Raw genomic sequence first — 19,780 nt, 5'->3', positions numbered from 1 at the left:
TCCTCCCGCTTGGACTCACAACCTGTAAGTTAACTCCTGTTAGCATTGCATTGTGAGCGAATCTTTCAAACATGGTAAGGAGCGTCACATTTCCGGCTGAAGTCAGAGGTATTCAGGCCAATCACAACGTACAGATTAAATCCATGCGTTTCAGGAAGACAGTGAAAAATGTACGGTATGTGGAAATGAATGTCTTTTTTGAACCATAAACCACACTAACAACATTATACCAAATACACGAAATAACATTGTTTTTTTTAGCAATGAAATAGGTGCTCTTTAAATATTTGACCCAACAATGGGTTAAAACAACTCAGAATAGGTTAAATTACAACCCGACGGGTTGGGTTGGTCCCTTTTTGACCCAATTTCGAAAACAGTGAGGTAAAGTTTGACCTCATCTTCCATTATTTAAGGCCTCAAGTAAACTACAAGGGACGAGTTACGCATCAAAGTTTAGTAGTACTTCAGGTTAATTCAAACCTCTTGAGATAAAGTGTTTCATTGACTTGAAAGGTGTGAAAAATAACCCGCATCTTTGAACGCGGAAACATACAGGCTGAGTTACAAGTGACAAACAATCACACCTCACATCCAAGCGGGTGGTTTTCCTTCAGCTGTGCTAGAATACACAAATCTGTCAGGCTTGGGTTTGTGGCACAAAGGGGTTTTATTTCGAAACCACGTCCAAAGGTCTTTTCCATTAATGGGTGGTTTAGTATTGTGAGATAAAACAGGGTGAATAATATCCTGGAATAAAACGGATATGCTCAATTAAAACAGATTCTACGCGTAATCTGTGTGAATAATATGATCATTACGATGCAATAAAAAATGCAAACAACAAAACAAGGATGCGTAACACAGCACTCATTGCCTGACCTTTCACCTCCAGCCGCATAACTCCTTCAAAAGAGCAAATACTACAGTCTGGTTAGCAATGTAGTGTTACTAAGTGTGAAAAGTGTTAAGAACTAAGCTTTAAAGAGCACCTATTTTATTGCTAATAACAGCGTTATTTTGTGTATTTTGTATAATACAATGCGTTTGCGTGGTTTATGGTTCAAAAAACACTTTATTTTTCCGTACATTTTTGTAGCTCCTGATATCCTGTCTTCCTTGAAATGCACTGATTTTGTACAAAGCTCATCGATCTAAAAAGCTCTGTGTCCCTGATTGGCCAGCTAATCTGTACATTGTGATTGGCCTGAATACCTCTGACGTCAGCTGGAAATGTGACCTTACCATGTTTGAAAGATTCGGCCACAATGCAATGATAACAGGAGTTAACTTGCAGGCTGTGAGTCAGAAGCGGGAGGAATTATGATACTGTTGGTCTACATCACACAACATCTCAGGAAGTAAACTGTTGCCAATCCGTGTGTTTGTTGTAGTCCAAGGAAAGAGATCATGGTCAGAAACAATGCTCAGATAGGCCGTGGCATTTAAACGATGCCTAATTATGCACCAAACACCTAATACACACCAAAGTAAATGTAAAATTTTGAATTGGAAGATAGCTGCTCTTTAAAAAAAAAACTACAATCTGATTTCTTTCATTCTTCAGTTGGAAATCTGCAATCCAACTTTCATTTCAGATTATTTACTATACATATTTCAATGCACTTTCTCTGCAAGCTGTTGAATCTGAGGATGGGTGTTTTTTAAGCAGAGTAAGAAAAAAGTTAGCATTGGAGTTAATGCTCTTCATTAATCTAATATGAACATATAGACTAAACTCCCAGTTTGATATTTACAGCAAACTCTAAACAATATGCACTGCGGCAGTCCAAAAGGTAAATGAACGCTGGCATTATGCCATTCTGCCTCGGTGTACAAAAATTAGAGGTGCTGAAGAACCCATCATCCATATTTTTAGCTGTCCAAGTTGATGCCAAGTCAGCCGGCATCCCTGGGTACAATCCATAAACATCGAAGGCCCAGAAAAAAAGTCCAACAGTGTCTTGGTGTCATCTGAGCCACTGGGGGAGAATCCAGCCATGGTCCAGGCCAACTCGTGTGAGGCTTGTCCTTCTTATATCTAAACTTACTCTACCTATGACATTTTAGGACCAGAGGTGACAAGGCAATGGTTTTTCTTAGCCGTGAAATCTGATACATTGGTTGCAGAACTGGCGAGCCTGCGACAACAGCCAATGTCGTTTCTGCCAGTTTTGCCAAGCCCTTCCATTGCTGAGTCATGGCCACTATTTAGGGCGAAGAGAGAAGGCATAGCATGTCTCACGGGCTTGTTAATACAACCACATGATAGCAGGCATATTAAAGATTCAAGCTGTCTGCACTCTTTATAAAAGAAAATCTGTAGGCTTTTTAAAGATGAATAAATGCTGTAGGCATATTGTTTTTTGTAAGTATGTTAGCTAATGCATTAACTGATATTAACAAAAACAACAACATGTTCGTAAAATGTAGCCTGTATGCTCCGACTGGATTAGTTATAGAAACTAAACTAAACTAATTCTCAGGTTCATGAAGGTCGATGTTACAGCTCTAAGCGGATTCAAATGTTTTTACAAGTTGAATAGAGGATTTAGGATAAGTATTTATTTGAAATGTGCTAAGTGGTATATATTATATAATAAGATTAGCCTGATGGAATGTCAGCTTTGTTTAGAGATACAATTTAAACAAAGTAGTATTTGTTTTGTGGCTAATATTTTTGTATATTATGTTTACTAAGCTATATGGTATGCTAGGTCCTATGTTGGCTACTTTCGATCATTGATTTGTATAAGTGTATATTTGTATAATCTTTGCCATTCTAGAAATACCATTTGAGTTTTCAATTTCCTGCACTCTCAGAAAAAGGCTACAAAGGTTGTTACTGGGACAGTACCTTTAAAAAAGTCCTGATATGTAGTTAAAAACTTTGAGGTACCAATCTGTGGCGGCCGGTGACTTCTCTTCCTAGGGGCGCAAATTCAAAATATGTGTTGCTCAACAAGTCAAAATATGTGTCCGTTGCGTCATGTCATCCATGTGCATCATGCGTCATGTCAAAATTAATGAGTGCCTGCTGCACACGCATCGAAAGGGTTTATAATAAAACAGATGCTCAAAAACTTGCACGACTAAGATTAAGCTAGTATCTGGCAAACATGAGCGTCTATTTTATCATAAAACCCTTTGTGAAGCAGCCACGTATTTTGACATGACACATGATGCACACAAGTTTACATGATGTGCCGAACACATATTTTGACATGACGAGCCACATACATGATGGGTAAAATACATGTTGTGACGAGCTTTGCATCGTGCACCCATGAAAAAGAGGTCACCAGCCACCACTGGTACCCATACGCACCTTTAGTTACAAAGTGACAACAAGTGACAACTTTTGTACCTTTTATTTTAAGAGTTTGTTTGTACTGTACTCCAACAATGGGTTTTTACAACAACCCACCATTTTGGGTTGAAACAACACAGGATACTATACTGTAATTTAAATTACAACTCAACATGTTAGGTTATGCTGGTTCAAGGTGTTGTCTATTGTCTTGGAATTGTTTATGTTTATATAATACGTTGTATAACCTATTTTCTTTTTCATTCGTAGACAGACACAAAGTTATATCCACAAAGCCATTTAATATCAGTTGGTCTCAAAGGCTCACTGTATGCCATTCCAGAAATATCATTTGAGTTTTTAATTTCCTGCATTCTCAGAAAAAGTCTACAAAAGTTGTTACTGGGACAGTACTTTTTAAAATGGTCCTGATATGTAGTACAGATTTTGGTACAGATACAATGATGTACCTATCAGTGGCGGTCAGTGATTTCTCTTCCGAGGGGCGCGAATTCAAAATTTGTGTTAGGAGTGCTGTGTGTGTTGCTCGTCAAGTCAAAATATGTGTTTGGTGCTACCTATGTCCATCATGCACCAATACGCACCTTTAGGTACAAAAGTGTACTTTTTAAAACAACCCAGCATTTTAGGTTGAAACAAACCAGGGTACTAAAGCTTCAATTACAACCCAACAAGTTTGTTTAGTCTCTTTTTGCTGTCCCAATGCTGGGTCAAAGTGTTAAAGTGTGTCTATTGTCTTTGTTTATGGTATAAGTTGTATAACCTATTTTCTTTTTCATTTGTAGACAGACACAAAGTTATATCCACTAAGCCATTTAATATCAGTTGATCTCAAAAGCTCGCTGTATTTCATAATATTTGCCATCGGAAATACCATTTGAGTTTTTAATTTCCTGCATTCTCAGAAAAAGGTTACAAAAGTTGTTACTGGGACAGTACCTTTTAAAAATGTCCTGATATGTTGTACCATTTTGGTACAGATACTTCAAAACAACCCAGGATGCTATAGTTTAAGTACAAACCAACAGGTTAGGTTCGTCCCTTTTTTTGACCAAATACTGAGTCAAAGTGTTAAAGAGCACCTATGGTCCGATTCACGATTGTACATTTCCTTTGGTGTGTAGGTTTGTATTAGTACATGTTAACGATATCTAAAAGGTACAAACCTCAAAGTAAACAAAGAGGCGAGTTATCATCTCCAACGTAAATCTCTTTTCTTGGACTACAACAAACACACGGATTGTAGGCAACAGTTTACTTCCTGGGATTTATGATGTAGTAAAAACCGACATTATCATAATTCCTCCCGCTTCAGACTCACAGCCTGTAAGTTAACTCCTGTTAGCATTGCATTATGACCGAATCTTTCAAACATGGTAAGCGTCACATTTCCGGCTGACCTCAGAGGTATTCAGACCAATCACAACGTACAGATTAGCTGGCCAATCAGGGACAGGTGAAATCTGAAGCTACAAAAATGTATGGTATGTGGAAAATAATGTGTTTTTTATAACCATAAACCACGCGAACACAATATATTATACCAAATACACAAATTAACGTTATTTTTTAGCAATAAAATAGGTGCACTTTAAAATGTGTCTTTTGTCTTTATTTATGGTATACGTTGCATAACCTATTTTCTTTTTCATTTGTAGACAGACACAAAATTAGTGATGCACCGATGTATCAGCCGCCGATATTTATCGGCCGATTTTTTTATGAATTTGAAACCATCGGCATATCGGCAACAGCACAAGAAAGGTCGATACCGATTGTTTATTAATTAACTGCATAAAGGCAATGAGTTGCATGTCTGTTGCATAATCCAGCATTTTTAACAATAATTATTAAAATAATTAAATACTTCCCAAAACAAAATAAGTCGTATAAATTATAGTTTGTCAGACGTGCAATGAGGGAAAAAATAATAAATCACGTAGTTAATCACGCGATATTACTCATTCACGTGATCCATGCGGTCTAGAGTATTTTGGGAAAATGTCTGCGGTCTGGGCTTTCTTCAAAATCTCGGATAAAGACAAAAAAAATCGCCATTTGCAACGAGTGTTCTGCAGAAATATCAAGAGGAGGTAGTATTAAATACAAGTGTTTAATATCGGCATCGGTATTGGCCAGAAGTTGTCTGTTTAAATCGGTATCGGGCCAAAAAATCCTATCTGTGCATCCCTACACAAAATAATATCCACAAAGCCATTTAATATCAGCTGATCTCAAAGGTTTGCTGTATGTCAGTCCCCTGTTATGTAACTGTTGTGCAATGTCTAAATACTGACATAACTGCTTCCCCGATTCAGATTTGCTTGTTTTATGGTAAAACCTCTGGCTGAAGTGTAATATAACTAACTCATAACCCGCTTCTGCAATTCACATTTGCTTGTTTTCTGATAAAACCTCTGGCTGAAGTGTAATATGACTAACTCTTCATAACCCACTTCTCCAATTCAGATTTGCTTGTTTTCTGGTAAAACTTCTGCTTGTTATAGAACTAACTCCTGATGTGCAAACTCTGGAGGGAGTTGCGCAACTTCCAAGGAAGTGTTTGGGAATCTTATTTTTTAAGAGTGTTTGGAGGATTAATTTCTTTCAGACAGAAAATGTTCATTGGTGTTTCACCCACAGCTATAGTTTCACCTGTTCATTGCATAAATGTTTTGCATCTGTTTGATCATTGTGCAGACTAGGGACTACTGAAATAAAATATTTATTTAGGTCTGTCAAAAGATTAATCGCATACAAAACAAAAGTTTTTTGCATAATTTATGTGTGTGCACTGTGTGTAATATAATAAATGCACGCACGCACACACACACTTGTTTAAGAAACATTTACATGTATATTTATTAGTGATGCACTGATGTATCGGCCGCCGATATTTATCGGCCAATTTTTGATGAATTAGAAACCATCGGCATATCGGCAATAGCACGAGAAAGGCCGATACCGATTGTTTATTAATTAACTGCATAAAGAAATCCATTATATGTAAAAAATTAGTTAATGTTGTTAATAAAATAAATGCTGAATAGCAAAAACCACCTTTGAAGGTTGTCATGCTGTCTTATTATATTTGTTTTAGCTTAATTTGTGCCTCTCTTATTATGTTGGTCAGTTGAATGTTAATTAGATCCAATCCATGTTCAGTAAAAATAATTTGATGCAGAAATAAACTAGCTAAAAGACCAACTGTATAGTATTGTACACAAGTGTTTAATATCGGTATCGGCCCCAAAAAATCCTATCGGTGCATCCCTAATATGTATATATTTTGATATATTTTATATTATAAATATAAATAAAAAATACCTAAATTTTTTTTTATTCATACATTTATGTGTGTATTTTTATATACATAATATATATACACAGTACACACACACACATATTATGCAAACACAAACTTTTATTTTGTATGTGATTAAAGATTAATATTTTAACAGCCCTAATATTTTTTATCATAGAGTGGAATTATATCATATTGTAGAATTCATTGTCTGTGCTCCAGATTATAAAACCGATAAAATTAGATTCTGATTGGTCTACATAATAATTGCGCCTTAGACCAAACCTGGCTGTCAGAATCTATAGTGGTTTGAAAAGGCACAGGGTGATTTTTCGAGGTTCATATTTGTTGTGGTGAACAGTTATGACATGTTTAGCTTAAGGACAGTTAAGGTTTCTTCCAAAGTTACAAAGCAGATCTCATTTCATCAATAAATCTCTATGTTAACTCCCACTAGAAATAGTAATGACTTCTATTGAAAATGACTCATCTACAGGAAATGTCTACTTTAGCTGATGCAATACTGACTTGCCTACAAAGCTACAGAATTCTCTACTCTATATGAACTCTTTACTAGGCAACTACTTTACCAAACAAATATTAATTGAATTATTCATGTCATCATTGACCAATATGCAATACTAGACGGCACGTCAACAGACAAACTAAAGGGTCCACGTGTTTTTATTACATAAGACTGTCTGGGCTGCAATGAGCAACAGGAACTAGTCTATAAAGTCTTCAAAGTTCATTTAGTCTGTGAAATCCCAGCTAAGTCAGGTCATGTCAAAGATTAAAATCAATGTGAAATCAAACTTTGATGCTCCTAATATCATCATTATTAGATTACGAGACTTGGATGGATTTCACAGACAGGTTCACATTTAATAGTTTTGTTTGAGGCGGTATAAAGGGTGTTCTTGAGCACAACTATATCTTTATCTTTATTATATTTAATTGTTGTTTATTACTTACAAAAGTGCATGCACTATAAAGTTTACAGAAATGATCTATTCTAATTTATGTTTTTCTGTGACATTATTTGAACAAACTACAACTACACTGAAATGGTCAACATTGGCCCTTAGCTGTTACTGGGTCCATACCCTTTAAAAAAGGCCCTAATATGTACCATTAGGTACAGATATGTATCATTGATTATTACCAATATGTACCTCTGAGTTACTAATATGCATAATTTAGGTACTAATAAGCTCTCTTTAGTACACACACACACACACAAAAAAATGGTGCTAAATAATACTAAGCTTTTAATCATAGGTAAGGCCCTATGATTTCCGGGATGTGGAAAACACGGAATGAATCATGGAATCCAAGCATAATAGTGGAATTTACTGTACAACTCGGAATGTCACGGAATTTTTGTTGTTGAAACTCAGATTTACAAGTCATTTCAATGTACTATTATTTATCTTTACTAGGGATTAGTTGTTAAAACCACAGATGAGTTGTTAAATATAATCACTTTAAAAGTTGTAGCAACTCATCTCTTGTCAAGATAAATTATAGTAAGTTGACATGACTTGTAAATTTGCAAACCCTTGTTCTGGATAGGGAGGAAGATTCAGTTCTGAATGTCATTCATGAATGGCATTCAGTAACCCATAATAAGCATGTTTGTTTAGTGGTTCATTGTTTACAGCAACCAAGCAACACTGCAACTATGGAGGAAGTAATTGACATGTGTCTGGAGCTGTCACAAGGCTTGAATTATAATGATAGGATATGGTAGTTGGCAGAAGAGGTAAATGCAATTTAAAGGGCATCTATCATGCCCACTTTTATGTAAAATAATTCTCAGGTGTGCCCAGAATGTGTCCGTGAAATTTCAGCTCAAAAAATATCCCACAGATCATTTATTATAACATTTCCAAAATCCCCCTATTTGGGTGGGAGCGAAAATGAGCTGTTTTCGTGTCTGTACCTGTACCTAAGTAAAAAAGAGCTACTGCTTCTCACTCCCATACCACGAGAGACAGTAAGCGCTTTGGGTTAAATAGATCAATAGTATCTAACTATTGAGATATGGCGTACAATTAGCTGTTGGCAGAAACTATGGTAATGCAGGTCAGTAAGTGGTCACTTTATCAGTGTGATGTCACATTAACAAGAGAAACAGAATGGCATAACATTGCATTGGTTTAATAGGGATTAAAAAAGGGTGGGTGGATTTTTTTATTGTAGGGTGGTTCACACTGCCAACACACATTCATGTCCAAAGAAGGATTTTGCAAAATAGGTGTCCTATAAACGGTGACCATGGGTAACTATATAAAATGGCTGGAATATCCATTCATGAAGCCAATAAAAGACACAAAACATACAAACACACACTTTAATTAGCAACAAGAATCACATGAGTATCCCGATTCATTGGAATCTACATGTGTGGGGCCTCCATTCCCTTGACTCTTCAAATCTTGATGTTTAGTACTTCATTGACCTTCAATTTCTCAAGACCCAGGCCCTTCTTTGACTGATTGTTGAGGGGGTTTACAGGCTTACAGTAATTCAAAAAGGGGCATTAGAAAAGTTCTCATGGTTTCTTTGCTGTGGACACCATAGTGTGCCATTTTTCTTGGCTTTAAGCTGCTTATAAAAAGTTCTGTAAACATGTCTTTGGTTTTTCATTAAAGCTTCAAGACAAACTCCATGGAGCATCATAAAGATTTCCATGGATTTCCTGAAATAGTGATGAAAGACCAGCACAAGAACATTGTGAGGTGCAGAAAGTTGTAACATGTTCTTGGCCAAGGCACTTTGGAAATCCATCCTACCTGACATTAAGTAGGTAGATGCCAGGAGCTTAAAAAACAATGCCATGGATACTGCTTTTTTAGTATCTGACTTGAGGTAACAGTACTAACCCAGAATAGCATGCAGATTGTAAAGAGCTTGAATTAGTGGATAAAATGGTAAGGCCTGGTTTCACAGACAAGGTGTAGCTAAAACCAGGACTTATAGTTAAAATAAGATGTTTAACCATTTTTTATAAACATGCCTTATAAAATACATTACTGGTGTATCTTAAGACAAATCAATGGCACTGGCATATTTTAAGATCTGTACGTGCAAGTTATTTTCAGTTCAGACACCTCAAACATGTGTTTTAGTCTAGGACTAGTCTTAAGCTTTGTCTGTGAAACCGGGGGTTTATCTACCAAATGTTAACTCAATGGTTAAGCTACATCTATTTAGTTGAAAACTGTTGAACTTATATAATGCATTACAGTGGCCATACTGTCAAAAAAAAGATGTCTGTCACTGGGGTGGTACAATTTAAAAAAGTACCCTGTATCACAAAATGATGAACATTTTCATGCCTTTTTACGCTTTTATGCGTGGACATGTCACGCATTTCTGTTTACGTATCACTATCACATATTTGTTATTTAACTGTTTTGTTGTATTTTCAAACCATTGACGCTTCGGTTTAGGGTAAGTTTTGGTTTTTGCGTTAGGAAGGCACTTTAAGTATTAGTTTATACCGTTTTTTCATGATTTTCTTTTTTATATTTTATGATTTTTAAACCATTGTCGCCTGGCATTAGGGTTAGAGTCGGGTTTGGGTAAGGATGTCATTTATGTAAATCTAACCCTAAATCGAAGCGACAATGGTAGGACAAAACAGTTGAGTAACAAATACGTGACAGGTAAACAGAAATGCGTGACATGTTCATGCAAAAAGACGTAAAAGCTTGTCAGTGTCACGAAAAAGACTCACAAATTTACGTGACTAGGTACGTAATTCGTGGTACTGGGTTGTATTATTAGTACCTCAGAGGTACATAAATGTATACATATAAGTACCCAAATGGTACATATTAGGACCTTTTTCTACTCAAGTAACAGTTCGGGACCATTTTTTAACCATTTTGTCTGTTAGTGCACAAATTTTTAACATTTAAGTCACACTTAAAAATGTGATTGTATTAGAAAACAAAATATCAAACAAAAAGTATTTAAAATACACTGTTACCAATATACAGTTACCAAAATTTTATTTTCAAACTAACATGTCCGTAGTTCATACTGTAGGACGCCGGACTTGCCAGTTTGACTACATGTTAGTTTTGTTATTTAATGCAATGAAAGTCAGGCAGTTTTTGTGCCACTGAAGAAGTTTTTACAATCAAAATTCTACTGTAAAAGCAAAACTGACGGACATGAAGGGTTATCACTGAAGCCAGTCATGCGGGCATCATCCCCTCCGGCTTTCATTATGACCAATTAAGCATCTGCCAATCCGGCTATTCTGCCACTGGGCACAATATAAAAACAAGCTGTCGCTCAGCGTTAACCTGAAGCTTCAGAAGGACTGTCGTGCTTCAACATTTTGCGGCCGGCTTAAACAAGCACGTAGAATTAGACTAAACACATTCAAAAAGATATTTGTACTGTAAATAGATATATCCATTTCAGTAAATTTATGTTTTATATATTTAGATATTTTGTCCAGCTGTTCAATCCAAAATATTTATGGTGGTTTTAAGTTGTAATGGACCAAACATTTAAAAGTAGCAGTTTGACAGAATATCATCTTCTGGAGCTTTATGTGGCACACTTTAGACCGCCCAAAGATGAATGGTGAGCATTAATCAGCTTCATTATTAACATATTGAGTAACAAATAGTTTGGTGACATGTTGAAGAATATGTAGGTCAGGTTAATGGCTTTATAGAGTCGTCACAAAGTCACATAAATTATGAATTAAGTCATCGGGTGTCACTGCCTCCGCGTGGGAAGTCGGTATTTCAACAGAAACCGGTTTGATTGTTTGTGAGTGCGATCAGGATCAGACCGGTTTAAATTTACAAGCACGTGGGGATGAGGTGTAATGTTTTCGTGCCACCGGCCACTCCTCTTTCTTTCTCTTTCACTGCCTTTTTAAGTTATTATTATATCTTTTTCCTTTGTGTTGTCACCAGAGTCTTCATCAGTCTCCTTTTCAAAGTAAATCTCTACGTGAATATCTTCCAATCCTCAAATATGCTTTGTAAAACACAGCTTTATTAATTTTAAATGTAACATATATAGGAAGAAAAAGTCCCATACACGTAGCCACAATACAGCATTTATGAATCTTAATTCATGTTGTACAAAAGTTGTATCTGTTTGTTAATGCCTAACAACTGTATTGGCATTAACAAAGATAATAAATGCTGAAATGCTTCAAAGTGTTACAGTAAAAATACATTTTATGTTGTGTTTCCTGTCACTTGCTCTTTTCTTGTCTAATCCCCCACACAACAAGTCTTTTATTTTACCAAAACCTAATCCCTTAAATGAGGGAAGTAAATATGCACTCGCTGACACACATGCACTGAAAGCCAAACCCCCTTGAATGTGTTCGTGCCGGCAAGCATGCTCGCCACGGACTGCCATCTCTCGTCTCTGCCATCTCACATCTTTTTGTTTAAGCTGGAACTTAGCAGTCCTGACTCTGATGTGCTAACCACAGCCTGTTATTACTGCTGATCTCCTACCGTTGAGCTTTTTACAGAGGTATGGAGAAAGTTAATAAGCCCGTAACAACCCGACTTCATTCAAAATCAGCTGCATGGAAAAGTACCATCAGTAGCATCAGGTATCGTACAGCCCTTTGTCAGTGCGACGTTCAACACTGGTAGGCGGTAATGGCTTCTGTTTCTGGAAATGAAAATCAGGTTTCACAAAACGTCAGGGTTTCATTAAAGCCTGTGTGTGGCTTTCACATGCCCATACTGTACACATGCAATAGTACATTACTGTTTCATTTTCACCAATTAAATAGCTTTTGTTTCTTGACTGGATTTGTGTTTCTTTTGACATTTTGATATAAAGGCTTAATTTGAAATATTTACTTAACTAAAATTATAATAAATAAGTACATAAGCTGTCATTGGGGCAGTGCCCCTTAAAGATGTCCTAATATGTTCCATTTTGGTACAGATATAGATATATTTGGTACCAATATGCGTCTTTTAGATACAAATATGCACTCTGGGGGTACAAATATGTACTTTTTAGTGCCTCAGGGGCAACTTTTGAAACATTATTTCAGAGAGTGTAGATAAGGAGTCATTTTATATTGATATAATTCAATATGTAGTGGCTAATTCTTATACTATGTGTGTGTTATTTCATAGTTTTGGGCAGTGTGTGGGGTAAGGCATTACAAGTAACGTGCATTTCGTAATAATATTACTTTTCTACAAGGAAAGTAACGCATTACTTTTTGAATGTACACATTAATATTTTAGTTACTTTTTTAAAAAAGTAGTGCAAGTTACTTTTTTAGTTAAATTATTATATTTGATTTAAAAAAATGATGTAATGAATTAAACGGAACGTAGTCACATTATGCACTCTATGCGTACATGCTTGTGTGAGAACGGTTTAAGTCAGAAACTGAGATGGTAGGCCAGAGCTCGACATTTTTGTGATGAAATATGCAATTTCTGAATGCAGAACTTTTCAGTCATAAAAAAACACATCCAAGGCCTAAAAGAGATCAAGCCTCAGACAAGAAAAAGTAAGGCAAAAGTAACTAAAAAGTAACGTAAGCATTCATTTCCATGAAAATTAACTAAGTAACGCTATTAGTTACTTTTTTTTTTGAAGTAACTTAATATTGTAATGCATTACTTTTAAAAGAAACGTTCCACAACACTGGTTTTGGCTATTAAAATGTGTCTATCTTTTGCCTTTGCCTCAAAATCCCATTCTAGAAATAAGCTACAGAACCAAATTTTTCAAAATATCTTAATTATTAATATTTTTTTAATGCTAGTTTAAGTGTTAGTGCTTGCAAAGTGCAATGCATCATACTACATTACCCAAAATTGTTTTTATGTTGGTCGTGTGGTGCTATAAGAATCACATTTCCGGTAAAACCAAGCAAAGAAATGAATTCAGAGCAGCATTTTACCACAACAAGGAAATGTGCCACATTGTGTACTGTATAGCACAGTCTGTTAGATATGTATACATAGTGGTGAAAGTTAAAAGTAATATTTTAAACAAAAAGTGTAGTGTTTGTCTTTACATAAAGCACACATTCCTCAGAGCTGTACGTCTGCAGTATTGGTTAACTTTTTCAAGTCAATTCAACCTACTATTTTAAGTTTCGGCTTGTGAAAAGTTGAAAAAACAATCAAGTTAAAATGGCTAAACCTAATTTTTTAAGTTAAAGTAACAAAATATATGTTGATTTGACAAAAATGCTGCTTATTTTTTTTACAGTGCAGGCCTTGACAATCAAAGAGCAACTGTGATTATTGGCCCTTGCAAAAGGTTGGATAGCTTGAATGCTTTATATTTGTTCTTTCCTACACCAACAAAATCTGACACTGCATATCCAGACACAGTTTATCTTAATATTGACTCATCATTGGCCAGTTCATAATACACACTTTTATACCCATGCAGGCAATTCTCGCTCTTTGTGTAGTTGGCACACTGGCATCTTTGTTTCTGGGTAAACTGGTGCCAGTTCTTCAGTGTGGAACGGCTGGTTGCACAGGTACAGTGGGCACCCTCATAGTTTTTGTCCTGTAAACCAGATGAACCTTTATTTATCCTAAATTTAATTCATTATGGAGTTCAGATTTAAAAACAATAATATAACCTGCTAGCCTTTTCATATAACTATAGCATGGTGCTAAAAAACCCAGCGCTGGAATGTGTATGAATTACTTTTTTACTACTTTATACTTTTGGTCATGTCTTTACGTTATGGTGTTACAAATAACATTCTCCTCTTCACATCCATCCATGTGAATGTGACTAATGCATGGACGTCGGCGTCATGAAAGATCAAGGTCTTGTTTTGTAATGGCCATTGAAGGCACGAGGAAATGGGAACAGTTCATTTCAGACTAAATTTCCTGGACTGCACAGGTCACAAGTCAGTCGTGTATCTACAAAAATAAACCAGCAACAATACGAAAAAAGAAAGGAGATTTTCTATGCAAATATACAAGCTCAGTGACAATCCAAATCAAAGTGAAGGCCGTGCCGCTCTTGAGAGTTTTTGACGTCCTTGTTAAAAGAAAAACACAGATGTCCGGTATAAGGTTGTGAAGTCAGATTTAAACAAATTAAGTGGGGGGTGTTTTTAATGATCCTAAAGGGAAGGATTTTTAGCAATATAGTACAAGAGGTTTTGCTGTGTTATAGGTTTTATAATGCAAAACTATTTGACTAAAATTTCTAAAATTCTCAAACTTTAATTTATACGTATATGTCACAGGTAGGGGTGGACCCAGATGTAAATAAGGTCACGCCCCTTTCTCCACCTCGAGGAGATCCCCAAAGCCACCCCAAGGACCAGACACACAAGGTAGGCATAAGTTAAAATGTACTTTATTTAATTTACTTAAAAAGAATAAATAGGGAAGGGAAAACGGGGAACTTAAAATAATGGCCACTCTAGGCTCTCCTCATTCACCGCCGACTGGATCTCCACACAGTCCACTCTCCTCATGTTCATTCTCGTTGTCCTTTCTCTCCACAGGCGGCCACTAAGACACAAAGACACTATTACTTGGACTTCGAGTATTTCTCACCGGCTCTGCTGCTTACAGCTTTCTGGGTAGGTATCACGTTCACAGTTTGCTCTTCAATGATGCACTCTCGTTCTGCTCTCTCTCTACAGGCGGCCGCTAGGACACAAAGACACCGTTACTGAGACTTCGAGTATTTCTCACCGGCTCTGCTGTTTACAGCTTTCTGGGTAGGTATCACGTTCACAGTTTGCTCTTCAATGATTCATTCTCGTTCTGCTCTCTCTCTACAGGCGGCCGCTAGGACACAAAGACACCGTTACTGAGACTTCGAGTATTTCTCACCGGCTCTGCTGTTTACAGCTTTCTGGGTAGGTATCACGTTCACAGTTTGCTCTTCAATGATTCATTCTCGTTCTGCTCTCTCTCCACAGGTGGCCGCGGCTCTGCTGTTTACAGCTTTCTGGGTAGGTATGGTTCTCCTCCGTAGGTCAGCAGAGGGGCGAAGGTCACACACCACCTCACCGGGTCGAGCGCTACCCTATCTCCAATGCCCATAGGCCGATCGACTCCTAGACGGGGGCGCCCTTTTCGTAGAGACCACGGGGCGGCGGACCCTTTCGCCTCTGACTCTGCGACAAAACAGACACAGGTAAGTTCACACCACGAATGTTTCCAATGGTTTACCCACGGTCACGGACAGCTCTTAGTCTGCGTCCCTTCGTACTCCGAACAGCACACTACAAATAGTAACAGTAGTTTCTGAGGTCGTTGGCCTCTCCGTCCTCTGCCCAGTGGAAGAAAATGGAGGATGCGGGGCTTCGTCTACAAGACACACAGCAACCCACAGCAAATACACAGCACCACTCCAACGTGAAAAGATTTATTACACAGTCTCACTCACCACACTATAAGTGCACCACAACAAGGGAAGCGCCCGGTGTCCTCCACTGCGCTTGGGCTACGATAAGGCGATGGGAAATACGACCACAATAAGTCTCGTTGCGGCGGCTGTTTGAATGTGTACTTCTAACGGCTCGCCCACCACACTCTTGTAGGGGTAGGGCCGCCCTCCTTCTCCTGGAGGTTTCCAATGGCTACACAAGTTAATTTTTGCCAGTTCCTCCACCCAAAAATTAGGACATACTCACGGTGGATAGCCTTTATTTACGTTGTACCAAACGGTCAATAACTCTTCCTGCTTTACTCCTTCAGTATTGGTTAGAACAAAGTTCCTTCTTACCCACAGGACTTTCCTGTTTACTCCAGCAGGTCCACAACAAAGGCTGAAACGAGAGAGAGAGGGAGAAACACAGACAGCCACCACGTCCAAAAATGAGCACAGCTCCGTTTCCCAGCACACACTAAACTCTGTCAGCACAATGCTCTCTTCGGGGTGCTCCTTTTCTCCACCCACGTATCGCCTTTCTTTCACCCCAGGCAGCTCCTGTCTTCTTTCCGCGCGCTCCAAGCGCAGCCCGGATCAACAGAGCCTGCGGGCTCTTCAAAAGGTACGTAGTTCTTTTTCTGCGTTAAGCAGAGGAGCTTTCCCCGTGTCAATCCCCCTCTCGTGCCCGCACTCCCAAACTGTGCTTTAACTGCTCTTAAAATACTCCTCTGTGTACTCCAGTTATCCAATCGCCCGGCGATCTCTTCAACTAGGCACAGCTGTGCCCAATCGGCTGATTACAGCCTCCGCGAATCTGCCGGATGTCCGGTGTTCCTGTTTTCCGGTCTGGACGGAAACATCCGGGCGGAACCAAACTTTCCCAACTTTTGGTTCCGCCCTGAAAAGATCGTCACCTTGTGACATCCTCCCCCGCCAATCCGTTCTCGTCCCGAGAACGCGTTGTTTGGGGACTGAAAGAGTGTTGATGGGAGCTGATCTTAAAAAAATGTGGTAGGCCATTGGGGGACCTTGGTCTCAACCCGAGGTGGACTGCCGACTACGCCAAATCTGTCACAGGTAGGGGTGGACCCAGATGTAAATAAGGTCACGCCCCTTTCTCCACCTCGAGGAGATCCCCAAAGCCACCCCAAGGACCAGACACACAAGGTAGGCATAAGTTAAAATGTACTTTATTTAATTTACTTAAAAAGAATAAATAGGGAAGGGAAAACGGGGAACTTAAAATAATGGCCACTCTAGGCTCTCCTCATTCACCGCCGACTGGATCTCCACACAGTCCACTCTCCTCATGTTCATTCTCGTTGTCCTTTCTCTCCACAGGCGGCCACTAAGACACAAAGACACTATTACTTGGACTTCGAGTATTTCTCACCGGCTCTGCTGCTTACAGCTTTCTGGGTAGGTATCACGTTCACAGTTTGCTCTTCAATGATGCACTCTCGTTCTGCTCTCTCTCTACAGGCGGCCGCTAGGACACAAAGACACCGTTACTGAGACTTCGAGTATTTCTCACCGGCTCTGCTGTTTACAGCTTTCTGGGTAGGTATCACGTTCACAGTTTGCTCTTCAATGATTCATTCTCGTTCTGCTCTCTCTCCACAGGTGGCCGCTAGAACACAAAGACACTGTTACTGAGACTTCGGGTATTTCTCACCGGCTCTGCTGTTTACAGCTTTCTGGGTAGGTATCACGTTCACAGTTTGCTCTTCAATGATTCATTCTCGTTCTGCTCTCTCTCCACAGGTGGCCGCGGCTCTGCTGTTTACAGCTTTCTGGGTAGGTATGGTTCTCCTCCGTAGGTCAGCAGAGGGGCGAAGGTCACACACCACCTCACCGGGTCGAGCGCTACCCTATCTCCAATGCCCATAGGCCGATCGACTCCTAGACGGGGGCGCCCTTTTCGTAGAGACCACGGGGCGGCGGACCCTTTCGCCTCTGACTCTGCGACAAAACAGACACAGGTAAGTTCACACCACGAATGTTTCCAATGGTTTACTCACGGTCACGGACAGCTCTTAGTCTGCGTCCCTTCGTACTCCGAACAGCACACTACAAATAGTAACAGTAGTTTCTGAGGTCGTTGGCCTCTCCGTCCTCTGCCCAGTGGAAGAAAATGGAGGATGCGGGGCTTCGTCTACAAGACACACAGCAACCCACAGCAAATACACAGCACCACTCCAACGTGAAAAGATTTATTACACAGTCTCACTCACCACACTATAAGTGCACCACAACAAGGGAAGCGCCCGGTGTCCTCCACTGCGCTTGGGCTACGATAAGGCGATGGGAAATACGACCACAATAAGTCTCGTTGCGGCGGCTGTTTGAATGTGTACTTCTAACGGCTCGCCCACCACACTCTTGTAGGGGTAGGGCCGCCCTCCTTCTCCTGGAGGTTTCCAATGGCTACACAAGTTAATTTTTGCCAGTTCCTCCACCCAAAAATTAGGACATACTCACGGTGGATAGCCTTTATTTACGTTGTACCAAACGGTCAATAACTCTTCCTGCTTTACTCCTTCAGTATTGGTTAGAACAAAGTTCCTTCTTACCCACAGGACTTTCCTGTTTACTCCAGCAGGTCCACAACAAAGGCTGAAACGAGAGAGAGAGGGAGAAACACAGACAGCCACCACGTCCAAAAATGAGCACAGCTCCGTTTCCCAGCACACACTAAACTCTGTCAGCACAATGCTCTCTTCGGGGTGCTCCTTTTCTCCACCCACGTATCGCCTTTCTTTCACCCCAGGCAGCTCCTGTCTTCTTTCCGCGCGCTCCAAGCGCAGCCCGGATCAACAGAGCCTGCGGGCTCTTCAAAAGGTACGTAGTTCTTTTTCTGCGTTAAGCAGAGGAGCTTTCCCCGTGTCAATCCCCCTCTCGTGCCCGCACTCCCAAACTGTGCTTTAACTGCTCTTAAAATACTCCTCTGTGTACTCCAGTTATCCAATCGCCCGGCGATCTCTTCAACTAGGCACAGCTGTGCCCAATCGGCTGATTACAGCCTCCGCGAATCTGCCGGATGTCCGGTGTTCCTGTTTTCCGGTCTGGACGGAAACATCCGGGCGGAACCAAACTTTCCCAACTTTTGGTTCCGCCCTGAAAAGATCGTCACCTTGTGACATATATATGCATCACTTACTTTCTATGAATAATATTTCTATATCATTTCTTGCTCTACAAACTCAGTGAAGAGTTGAAAGGAAGTGGTTAAGACTCTTGACGTAAGATGAAAAGAAAAGAGAACCTTTTTTTAGTTTGTGGCTATACGTGCTTATCACCAGAAACACAAAAATTTAAACAAGGAAGTTGACTGTATTTTCAACTGTATCAACTATATTTGTTAACTGCAGGTAACCATTGTGACCATTTACACCAAACCGTAAATTTTTCTCAATCAAATCAGATTTACAAGTCATTTCAATTTATCTTGACAAAAGACCAGTTGCTATAACTTATAAAATTAAGTTGAGTTATTTCAACTATATTTTATAAGTTATTATGACTCATCTCTAGTAAAGATAAATAATTGCAAGTAAAAATGACTTGTAAATTCGAGTTCAAATATTTTTATTACAGCGCATGCATTGTGACAACAACATGCATAAATATGGCATGCTGATACTAAAAATCATTGTGTGTATAATATATCACATCAGTGGAAAGTTTATTAACTATTTTATTTTTTCATAATTTAACCAAACTGATCAAAGGCCCCAATGACATCTATA

The sequence above is a fragment of the Paramisgurnus dabryanus genome, chromosome 7 (assembly GCF_030506205.2).
Source record: "Paramisgurnus dabryanus chromosome 7, PD_genome_1.1, whole genome shotgun sequence".
Taxonomy (NCBI): Eukaryota; Metazoa; Chordata; class Actinopteri; order Cypriniformes; family Cobitidae; genus Paramisgurnus; species Paramisgurnus dabryanus.
Note: the sequence above shows the minus strand (reverse complement) of the source record.